Below are 12,656 nucleotides of genomic sequence, written 5' to 3'. Positions count from 1 at the left end.
TATGTAATTGTTCGGGATCTCCTGCTTTTTCTTGTCCGATATTTTCAAAGCCTACTTAAATATATTGTCATCCCAATCATTTCTAAAATTGGATTATCTCCCTTGACATATTTCTCCTGCCGAATTATTAAAATAGACAAATGAAACATCTAATATACATAATGATTACGATCGTGTAAGGTCTGTTCGGACGTCTAGCTATCCATTTAGAGGTGGTTTGGGATATTGTCTTTACACCTTACCTTGTCTGCCAAAACGAACGACATGGACACTAAATTCCCTACTATGGATAAACTAGGGGCCTAGGTTCATAAAATATTACAAATGCTTGAAAGCTAATGTCAGTCGTCTATGCTGTCTTTATCAAATTGAAAAATCAAATGCAAGACCAACAAGCAAATTCAATGCATCAGTATCCCCTTCCGCACGTGACAAAGGTTTCATCTTTGAATACTTTAAGTAATGAAATTTTATTAATTGGGTACTTGGTTCATATTGATATTTAAGAATTTTAAAACAATTCAAGGGCAACAACTCTAAAGTCAGTTAGATATCCTGACAAAAATTTCATGTACACAACTGCCCTTCGGTAATCCATATTAAATTTCGTATTAAATGTGGTCAAGATCCATCAGTTGGTTATTTTCTCATGTAGGAATTATGAATTTTAAAACAACTGCGGGGCAATATTTCTACAGTTAGAGACCCTGACGAAAGTTGCATTGCACCGCCGCCCTATAGTGAGCTCTGCTTTAACTGGGTTAAAGGGTTTACTATAAGTGAGCAAGTTCATGTGCTATTTAATATGTATGTGAGGTTTGGTGATTCTAGTTGAGATACTTTTTGAATTATAAGCATTTTAAATTTCGGGCGGGCGGACGGACGGACGTTCCTACATATTGGTATTTACGTGGCTACTCTTTTGTTCTGTCTATTGTTCTTTTAGCCACGTAAAAGAAAAAATAGCCACATAAAAGCTTACGGAATGAATAACATCAAAGAAAAAGTACAGTTACCTATTGTTCCTATAGCCACCCAAGTGTGCAAATGTAAGCTCAGAAGAACGCAAGCACGGACAACGCCAAATCTACACTCCTTCGCATTCGACGGAAAAAAAATCGAACAAAATCGACAAAAGCATAGACAAAGTTTAAACACGTTGGAGGTATTTCATACTAAGTAATAACAAGAATGTCATTCAACCTTTAATATTTTCTTTACTTACTTTCAATAAAACCTCACATGTTTACCAGTTTTGGTCTCAGATCTGTAAATAAAACATTGCACGTATAACATACCATAACCCTTTAACTGTGATATTATTTCTGAATAAGGCATACTGCCCACCGTACTGGAAGTAAATAAGTATTTTATCACGTAAAGCGTGTGAATTCTTGTTTGCCAGATAATAAGTATGAAGTAACTATACAGTACACATCACGAATAGACATAATACAGTAGCAATGTCCTTCAATAAATAATAAATAAGCATTTATCGAACATAAAGCATGTAAGTGGAAAAGTAAAACATTATTGTGACATATCATATATGTCTTGAAAATAATTATACAGTGGTTTGCACACTGGCTTTCCAATCCTGAGGTCGGGGGTTCGATCCCCGGCAGCTACTCGGGAATTTTCAGAAACGCTTTTCAGTGTTTCCCACCCAACTAGAGGTGTACTGGTCAGGACCCCAGGCAATCCTTGCGTGTATCAGTGCTACAGTGCTATACACTGGGCACGTTAAAGAACCAGGCTGTCTATTCGCAACGAGCTAGGCTAAGTTAGCCGGACAAGCCTGTATCTGAAATTGATCATGAAAAGGGCGCTTTATAAATCTGGTATAATAATAATAATAATATAAATGATGATATAAATGTGGTCAAAATTGGTTTAAAGGCCACGTCTATTAAATGACCATTTTCATTAAAAAGGCGACTGTTTTATTTTCTTGTTTTTGTTCATTACGAATTATGTTGCATTGAGAGGCAATTTATATTTAGAGACCACTTTGCCCTTTACAGGTCATGTTGTATTAAGAGACCATTTGTATTAGGGGATCACTTATGCCAATCATTTAGGTGGTCTCTTAGTGCATATTGTACTGTAAAATTATTGGCCTTACAAAGTCATATATTTTCCGTGCTTATATTCTAAATAAGAAATAATAAGTTCCAAAACGTGGTTTATCGTAGAATAACCCGACTTTTGAGTTCTTATGCGTAAGAATATATCACGAAGGCCGTAGGCCTGAGTGATATTATTGTTTCGCAAAAGAACGAAAAACTCGGGTTATTCTACGATAAATCACACTTGGGAACTTATTATTTCGATTCTAACACGACATACTAGTATCAATATTATTAGAAGAAAAAAAAGGTAACTACTTTTTACAACCGTGCTACGCACCTGGATTGGATAACGTCATTGCACGCGAGTGGTTTATTGCAGAATAACCCGAGATATGCTCTACGTGTATGTAGGTTATTTGCTGGTCGTGTTAGAATTAAGTTTAAGATTCAGCTGTATCTGTTTTTACATGTCTCAAAATCAGTAACACTATCCTGTAGTAATTATAGCTTCAACACAAACTTTTTATTATATTGCAATTGTCTTTTTTCGTACAATCTGTTAAGTATGGGTAGCAAACCTACAACGGATTCAGTTAGAAGAAGTTTGTCAGTCTATTTGGAAACAGAATAATAATTCTGCATTGGTAGATATTTGTAATTCAAATAAAAATAGATAGTGACACAAAATACTTCACGAATATGATATATAATATCAGCCAGAAAAACATTCAATGATGACTACCTATGTTTTTTTTGTAGAACACTGCTTGTATTTCAATTAATGTAAAAGGACGGACGGACGGACGAACGCACGTATGGACAACGACAAATCTATATACCTTCGCCTTGGATGGGAGAAAAATGGAATAGGTATTGCCATAGGAACACACAAACTCCTTTGCATAAAACGTCAGCAAATCGACAAAAGCATAAATATATTTAGAAACTGAATGATAATTCTGCATTTGTAGATATTTGTAATTCATTCAATATGAAAGTAAATATATTGCCATACAACACTTCATTAATATAATAATTTCAGCCAGTAACACATTCAATAATTTACTACCTATGTTTTTTCGTAGAACACTGCTTGTAATTCAGTTAATGTATACCCTTTAATCCATTTATATTTACAATTGTAAATTGTACTTTACGTAAAGGCGATATATGACGGAAATGAATATAAATATGATTTAAATGTCAATACACTATTTTCTTTCCTAGTCATCGGAGAGCATTTACTGAAAGTCTTTAACCCTTAAACAAACGAACACCTAACTATGTAAGGAATATTATTTTCTATAAAGCTCCAAGTAAAATTTTTCTTATTACCAATCAATTGGCACCAGATTAAAGGAACTCTAAATAATTTTAGAATACATACTTGTAATAGCCCTGGTAATACAGTTCCAATCAGCGTTTGACTGTCTTACTGTTGTTGGAATAATAGACAAAAAATCCCAAAAAAATATTTCTTGCTATTGTAGGAATGGTTTGAGTGAACTGCGAATGCGTAATTAATAACTGACATCGTGGATGTGCAAGTTTTACAAATTTACCTTATACCTTTTTTTTATTAAATATGTTAAGATATACAATATCAATTTCTCATATAATATTTATAATTAAGTGAACGTACTCCAAACTGAAAACAAATGGTGAACGATCTGCATGAACAATGGTCGATAAAATATTGTTTCCTTAATCTACCTTTGTAGAAGTTAAAACAAATAATTCAGATATTTATTTGCTGCTGCACACCTATTGATAACTGAAATATGTTTTGAAATAGAAAAGTGGAAACTCCACAGGTCGCTCAACACGACAAAAACGAAAATGTTGCAGGATGGGTTTAATTGAGCCTATTCATGGACGGTGGTGAAACTACATGCTACCGTCCACGCCCTCTAGCCCCGGGTTGAGCAGAACTCAACATCTACAAATGCTAAAAGTACAAAAAACAATTTAGAGACATCCGCAGATGTATTCATACGGCGGTGCACATGGAACCTTCAATGATACACTACCGTGTAAGGTTTTGCTTCACCTGTTGCAATGGATTGTACTCCTACGTAAGCGTTTAAATTATTTGTACACAATATGTACTTTATGCCTGCCAATGTACGTCAATTACATGGCACTTTCAAAAATTGGTAGATTGAGTGAAAATATATGAAACTGAACAGGCTGGAATTGTGATAATTAAGTGTTTCTATAATAGTAGATTTTAATTTTAGGCAGCAAACAATTTTTTATCGTAGACCTTAAAAATATGTGCTTGCAATAGACTTATTTGTTTTGTTAACATGGAAATAATTTGAATTTAGTTTATATAATATATTTGATCAACATTTATACAATATATTTGATCAATATTTACACAATATATGGGATCGATATATAAACAATATATTGGATCGACATCTAAATAATATATTTGATCGACATTTAATCAATAATATATTGGATCGACATTTATATAATATATTGGATCGACACCTTAACAATATATTGGATCAACATATAGACAATGTATTGAAGCATGGAAGCAATATTTAAACAATGTTTGAAATCAAGAAAGTAAAATTATCTCGGTTCATGTTTTTCCCCCCAAATTTACAGATAATATTAATTCGACTTATTTACATGTTGTTTATTAACAACTGACAATTGCAGTATTTACACGAGTAGGTTCACCTTTCAGCATGTTATTACAGGGCTTAATGGATGTATCAGGTACCAATCTAAATTCAACTTACATACCTTGTTTTCAAGGTATCAGGTTAAAACCTAAATAAAATGCAATTCACCAGCGTTATCTTTACTTATAACGCGCATTATGAAATGTTGAACGTTCTCGAATGTAATATACCAGCACAGTAATATTGACGTATCACATTTTGACATAACTGGGATATGTAACCCTTTCAGTGTTTAAACGCCAAGGAAATTCAACAAGATAATGTTGTTGTAATTACATGCAAAGTTCCCAAAGGACAAATTTATATGAAGCTTCCGTTTACGTTCAAATTCATCATGATTTAAAACAAATTGATTAAGAGATAATTAAACATGTTCTGCACTCCAAACCCCTATTATGTAGCTAAATGCGGGAATTGCAAGATAACATATATTTTCGCTGAGAGTTTCATCGCAAGACGATTAATTTCAGATATTTGACTTTAATACTACTGATTTACTTCCGCACGTTTGACTTTAAACAGATGGTAAAATAGCCAAGCATCTATAAAAGCTAAGAATTATTAGAAAATGATATCTTGGAAGGGCAGAAAGCAAACACGAAAAATAATAGCAGACTCATTTTGACTGAGTCTGTACATGAAGCCTCTCTTACTAACATCCGTGCTAGGGTTTACACGGAGTTCTATTATATTGAATCGCCTCCGTGATCCCGAATGTTTTGTTCGTTTTAACCACCTATTACAACCAACAATAACACCCTGTGGAAGCATAGAACACAACCAGCCAATGCAGACTTGGTTTGATTGAGTCTGTTAATGTGAGGTAATTAATCATGCCACATCCTAGCTTCGGCTTAGATGAATTATACACTCAGGTACACTAAATGATGTCAATGATCCAAAACGACAAAAATATAACATAACTGAGTCCAAGTAGGGTAGGGGATGGGGAGACATTCTATGGCCACCACATTGCTGCTTTTGTGCTATTTCATATAATCTGTAAAAAGATCCTTTGGAAATATAGAACACAACCAATCAAAATAATAGCGTGCTCAGCTCATTAGAGAGATCTCTAGAAAACCAGCCAACTAGACAGGAAAGACTAGTGCTGGAAAAAAACTAAACACTGCGATAATCTCTCCTAGCGCTACATCAATTACTGCTGATCACAAATACCACGTGACCATGAAAATCAAATGACCATTGAAAAGAAAATTAAGTATTGTTTTCTTAGTTTCGATTTTTCATTTTTCACCCACATTAGCATTTAATCAAAACAATTTCAATAACTAAAATCTAATATCAAATGATGAGATAAACGATTGATCAAAACCTTAATAAAAATGTTTGTTAATGCGTAGGTCTCTGTACTATAAGGGCAGGCCACTGCATAGGAAATTGGAAACACACGCTGAATTCAAAATAAGATCTTCGGATATTTTGATGCACGCAGTAACTTTTTTTTGTTATAAAAAGAAGAATTTATCATAAATCTCAGTCAACCGTCAAAAGAGTTTTACAGATTTTTTTAACGAACAATAACACATCTAAACATTTCTACATGCTTTAATTGAACGTAACAGACTATAAAAACCTCGAACAAGACAAGCGGAAAATGATATAAAAATAACAATAAATATCTTTAAAAAGATATTCAGCATTGGTGGGGATTTAATGTACTGAAAATGTTTGATTGCAGCATAGATAAATAATATAACAAAGTTTTTTTTCATACTATGCATGCTTCCTGGTAATGTCCTCTTTAACCATGTGAAATTTCAAGAAAATCACTATATCTTTTCCGTGTGACACTCCAGTGTTCCAACACTTTGGTTTCAGCAATGGAAACTTGGTGTACTTTTTATTACTTCTACTTAGCACTGAAAAAGTCGAGTATTTAGTCGGCATATAACGGGAGCAGAGTAGAATCTCACAATCATGTTACAAACGTATGGTGAAATGGAACAGCTATATTTTATCGTAGATTCATGTATAGGCGATTTCGCTATATGCGTATACAGCAACTGCTGCGGATCGTGTCAGAATATCTGATTTCACGTTGTCTCCTGTGCGCCGTTACATAAGAAATACATTACTTCTTGACAAGATTATGACGCTTTACAAAATAGTTCGAATATTCCTGTGCAATTTTAAATAAATACTGCATTTCTGACACTTTTCGGTAGATAAACCAGGAAATATACGGCATTTTGTAATTCAAACTTGTATTTATTTACTGTTTGTTTAATAAAGCGATGGAAAATCCGCAAGTACATTAACGAGTTTACGAAGATAGCCGAGCTCACAACGACAGTCGGCTACACTTTACATAAAGACCAATCATCATTCAAGTCAAATCCAATATTACATGTATAAATACCTCCTGTCTATAGTATCTTTTGTGCTTCTTCGATAAACGTCATTAGAAACGGTATCTACTGTATCTATGTAATACTCTATGTAAAACTTTTTTGTGAAATATTATACTAACTTCAGCCAATTAAAAGTATGCATGCATGTATTCATTTCTGTCCAATCCTGCAGTTTTTATTGGTTGAAGAATTATCAATTTATAACTTTTATTGGTTCTTTAAGTAGGTCAAAAGTTGGCTCAGACAGCTACGCCGAAAAATTAAACACTAATTTATAACTCCTCTGTGAAGAAAATATAAATCATTGTCACGATATTGTAACAATAAATTTCTTCTCTGACACCCAGTCCCCAACCTCCGCAATCGAAAAGGTCAGATTCGTAACCTTAGGATTTATCTGAGGTGAGATAGTGATTTCAGCATATAAATAAAACAATGCATATTGGGTTGTTATCAAAATTGCTTTGAACTTATTGTTATCTGCAAACGGACAAAACAATCATTTCTGAAATAAAATCTATAAGACAGTCCTTTTGAAACATAGAAGGAAACGAAAATCATAATTCATGTAGCATAATTGATATTTGTGCTAATAATCAATTATCGCTTATCTTTTTGAAACTTTTACGCATGCAAAATCGTAACTATTCAAGAATGTGCCGAATATTCAAGACAGATTGTTTTTAATACTAAAGTATATGCATTACTAATTCAATTTTAAATAATTTAAAAGAAATGGAGCAAAAAAAAATGTAAGTCGTTCGGCGCACCAATTTAATCTTGGGCTAAAATCTTCGGAAATAACATTGACCCGCACAAAACACTGAGTACACGTTTAAAAGTAAAATATTTTTATTACTATGCTTATAAAAATGTCTCACCAATGACGGATAGACGATTAAAATGATACCTGTCGGAAATCGGACAGAAAAGAAGCCGACAAAATGCCTATCGGACTTTAAACCCATAACGTTACCAGTCCAGTGATAGCTAGATATGGATAGGCTGGCTGGAACCGGTCTAATTTGAAATCGATAATTTTCAAAGAGGAGAAATATACATTTAACACTCTTTTATAGTATATAAAATGTATGACATTTAAAACTCAGCCGCATCGTGTTCATAGAAGTTGTCATACTGATAACGGAATATAAATGTTAAATGAGTCAAAATGCTATGCTAAGTTAAACTTGCTGGAGCGCAAGGAAGTTACAATACATTATAAAGTCGTAGGTCAAAGGTAAAGCAAGTAACTTTTACTTTCTAATACAAATATACCTTAGAAACTTTCTATTGAATCATTCATTAACTATGACACCAGCATATATAAACGCTTTAAGCAATAAATTACATAAATATCGCATACATGAGAGAGTGATGCTACCGAGGCACTAGCAGAGGTCCATATTCTTATTTCTAGGACTGAACATTTTTCATAGCATCCTGTGAAATATTTATATTATTATGCCGAAAATATAGAATGACTCTAACCATAATGTAATGAAATTCATATGTAATCTATGAATTGTAGAATATTAGCAAGAATGAAATATAGCTGTATCACAGCTTGAGCACATCCTTACAAGTAGACATTGTCGGCTTAAGCTGATGTGGACAATTAACTGTGAATGTGCTGTAAATCCTGGGGGTCTTCTCAAGACATACTTGTATTTCATTCACTGTTACAGTAAGCTGACTTTGTTCATGACAGAAGGTAATTCAAGTATTATATAAACAGATTTAATGAAACGGAGTCTTGGTTATGTTCTATGCTTGTATAGGAAGTAATTAAATTTGGGACAATTTAAATAAATGTTAGTATAGGAATGTTCTCATAAGACATGAGAAGAGTTACTTTAACCAAACATGAGTAAAGTGTTTTATCAAGAGCTCCAAAATATACATGTACCAATAATAAGATTTCTTTTTCCCAGTTCATTTGATACTTTTTGTTTCTGCCTTTGTTATATGTACGTCCGTCTGTCCGTCTTTATATAGCCTGATCTAGCTTCTCAAAATGCTCTGCTGGGATTTAAACAGAACTTCACAGAAACGATATTATGATATTGTGGAGTTAGGGTCCCTTAAAAGTAGTTTTTGAATGAAATTTGTCCGAACTGCTTTATGATTAGCAGGATTTGAAAACAATTTCATAGGAATGATCCGTACAAATTCTAGCTGAGCATGTATTGCGAGGTTCATATTTAACTGATCTTGTACTGAGTAATGGCCCTTTGATTATCAAACATAAAGTCTATGAATAGATTTTTTCTGTAATTTATCTCAAAATTTCATTGAAGCCTAAGGGATTTATTGAAATAAGTTGAGCATATCGTTGGTACATACTGCTCGAAATATTTTTCCGGAGTTATGTCCATTATTCATTTTACTGAAAAAAAATTGTTCGGACTAATACTCCTTGTATACTGTTTGTGTGATTTGACCGAAACGTCTTAGGAATAGTTGAATGTCTAATTATTCATAAGTTATGGATTGTACGTTGAATGATTTGACGAATTCATTGTATTTCATTATTAGAGATAGAAATTATATAGACAGGTCCTTTTTCATCATTTGGGAACGCCATCAACACAAGTGGAATTAGGAAATTACTCTTGAAAACTGTTTTATTTGAGAAAATTTGCAAATAAACAAAATCTATATAAAGATATTTTAGTGTAAAATATTAATGGACTGCATTTCAGAAATTGTTCACCAGTATAACTGTTGTTTTAATGACCACAATATACATACAAATTAGCAAACTATTTTAAACCGGCAAAATTCCTAAAAGGTAACACCGATTTCGGAATGTTAAATTCAGAATTGGGGGGAAAAACTTTCTTTGCTTTGGGATTACTTCCTTTTAGTGGAGGTAGATTTATAATATTCAGTTACAAAGTTTACATTATTTATTTTACATCATTTTTAGAAACTTAATGTAAATGTAAACTGTCATTTTCATACGTTCATTCCGCTATAATTGTGAAAAAGTAAATAGTTATTATACATAATCAGTTTCGCATAAAAGTAATGCTCTGACCTTTCTAAAAATCATATTCTATAATATAAAGAATCATCATCAGCGTCAATAATAGTAAATATAGGCAAGTTGGCGGGCGCAGCGAGCCGATAAAAAAAAAGAATGGACATTCAAGGATATTTTGATATAATAAATCAAAGCCTTGAAATGTCTGATGGTTGCGGGGTTTTGGTAGATTTATTTTCTGTTTAAATGCCAGTCTATGAATATATGTGAATGAGAAACAAATAAAAATTTAATGTGCCTCATATCTAAGATGAACTCTGCCTGACCCAGCTTGTGATGTAACCATGGGCTGGAATACCTTATCATTGATAGATCTTATATAATCTAAATGGTTGGTGCCAGTGGATACAGATTGAATAAGAACTGCTTGTTCTTTGATAATTCATCCGCATTTTTCATGAATGGGACTATTTTCTGTAGCACATGAACATCCTTTGGATGTGATTTGGAATCAAATAAAGATGCTATATGATTGCCAGAAATACACTTCAACTTTGGTAGCGGGATAAACCCGTAACCAAAAATGGAAGCTTTGCCGAAAAGGGAGTGCGATCGCACCCGTCGCACTCCTTCCTTCACCCCTCGGGCTACGCCCTTGCAGTATATGTTTCTTTGTTGTAAGTTAACATTAACTTCCCCGTTTTATTTTCTCAGCAAGGGAGAAAAATCGTTTTTGAAATATCTCTCAAGCATGATTGTAGATTGATGAGCACTTTAATGTATAAGAGACTGTCAAGAAAATAATGTAAAAAAGAGGATAATTTGTTTAGGATTGCGCACTTTAAGCACATAATTGTAGTCACTGAAAATGAAATGCACGGCTTCTACCAGTTTCATCCACTAGGTGTACACATTTTGATAGTTTAAAAATCTCTACACTAGCTTTAAGTGAACTTCAGATGATCACCAAACTATAATTATATTGTCTCCAATCAGCCTAATTTCAGTGTGCACAGTTAATGGGCGTGACTTGTCACTGCGTTAAAGCAACTTAAGATAGTTTGCTCGTTTCCTTTTAACATTTTCCATAAAAACAGCAACAATTACTTGCTGAGAACAGATTAACTTGTACCGGTAAACAATCCAGGAACACTTGTTAGGCCAACTGCCTGCCGTTACGTAACAGAAATACTGTAAAAAACGGCGCTTACCAAAACAAACCAATAAATGAATAAATGTGTTTTGAAACACTCCCTGGACAGTCCAAATTCGATGTCCACAGTCAGACTTCACATAAACCGACAATGTCTACAACAAGCTGTAGCAAAATTACAATAAGGCATTTTTTCGGCGAACGCCGTCTAAGAACGAATTTGTTACCTATGCCACGTGACTTCAGTTTGCAAATCAAACTACTTGATAACGCATTATAGATAATCTATCAAAATGGAAGATTTATGCAGTACTCTGCCTGATTGGACGAGAGTGTCAATTACTTTCACTCTGTTGATTGTGCTACGCTGAGTGAAATGTAGACAAAGCGTTTATCCTAAACGACGCTGTTCACAGTTTTAAAGCTAACTTTGGCTCAGTATATTTAGCAAGAATATTGATATATCTCAAAATGATAAGTAAGTTTAATAAATATGATAAAAACCTGTTCAAATACCAACATATATCAAATTAAAGAAAGAGCTGAATACGGTCTGCGTATCACATGAATAAAGGTGTGATAAGAGTCTTTTATGTAGAAAAGTGCTTTTTAAAAGATTTTCCTTGTTACAATTGTCGTCTGTATATGAAAAGGTTTCTTGCATTGTGACTTATTCAGATTGCATATTAAAATGAGTACTTGTTTGCTGTGATATATTTGTTATAAATTATTTAACTGATTTATTATACATTGTATATGAATATTTTTCTTTAGTATGGTATGCAAATATTGAACTCAGTTGAAATCTGTTTTATTATGTATATGCTATATAATGACTGAATCTCATCACACTGACATGAAGGTACGCTGCATACAGTTTATCTATGTGATATGACTACAGTCAAACTTTGCTTATGAAACAGAAATATTGAAATAATTACAATTGTATGTTTTGCTTGACCTTCACTTTTTTATAGGTGTGACGTCATTGTCCAAAGATTCATGAATAGCGAATATGCATTTGTTGAAGCGGGATCAGTTGGCCTATTTTAGAAATAAATAAAAATAATAAATAAAAAAAAATCCTTTAATTGTTTTTTTCTCATGTATTCTAATCAAACTTGATTTGTAGGATCTTTATTAGGCCCGCAGCCAACTTTGTTCAGCTGGGACATTTGACCCCTTTTAGGGGCTGCTAGAGCTAAAACTAGAAATGCCTTTATACAGCGTCTCATGAACAGCTTGGTGGATCTTTGTCTTACTTGGTCTGGAGCATCATTATAAGGTCCTCTTCCAAATTTATTTATATAGGAACTTGGGCCCTATTAGGGACCACTATAGCTAAAAGTAGATATGCCTTTC

Source organism: Mercenaria mercenaria, chromosome 17 (genome assembly GCF_021730395.1).
Source record: "Mercenaria mercenaria strain notata chromosome 17, MADL_Memer_1, whole genome shotgun sequence".
NCBI lineage: Eukaryota > Metazoa > Mollusca > Bivalvia > Venerida > Veneridae > Mercenaria > Mercenaria mercenaria.
This window is presented reverse-complemented; position numbering follows the sequence as displayed.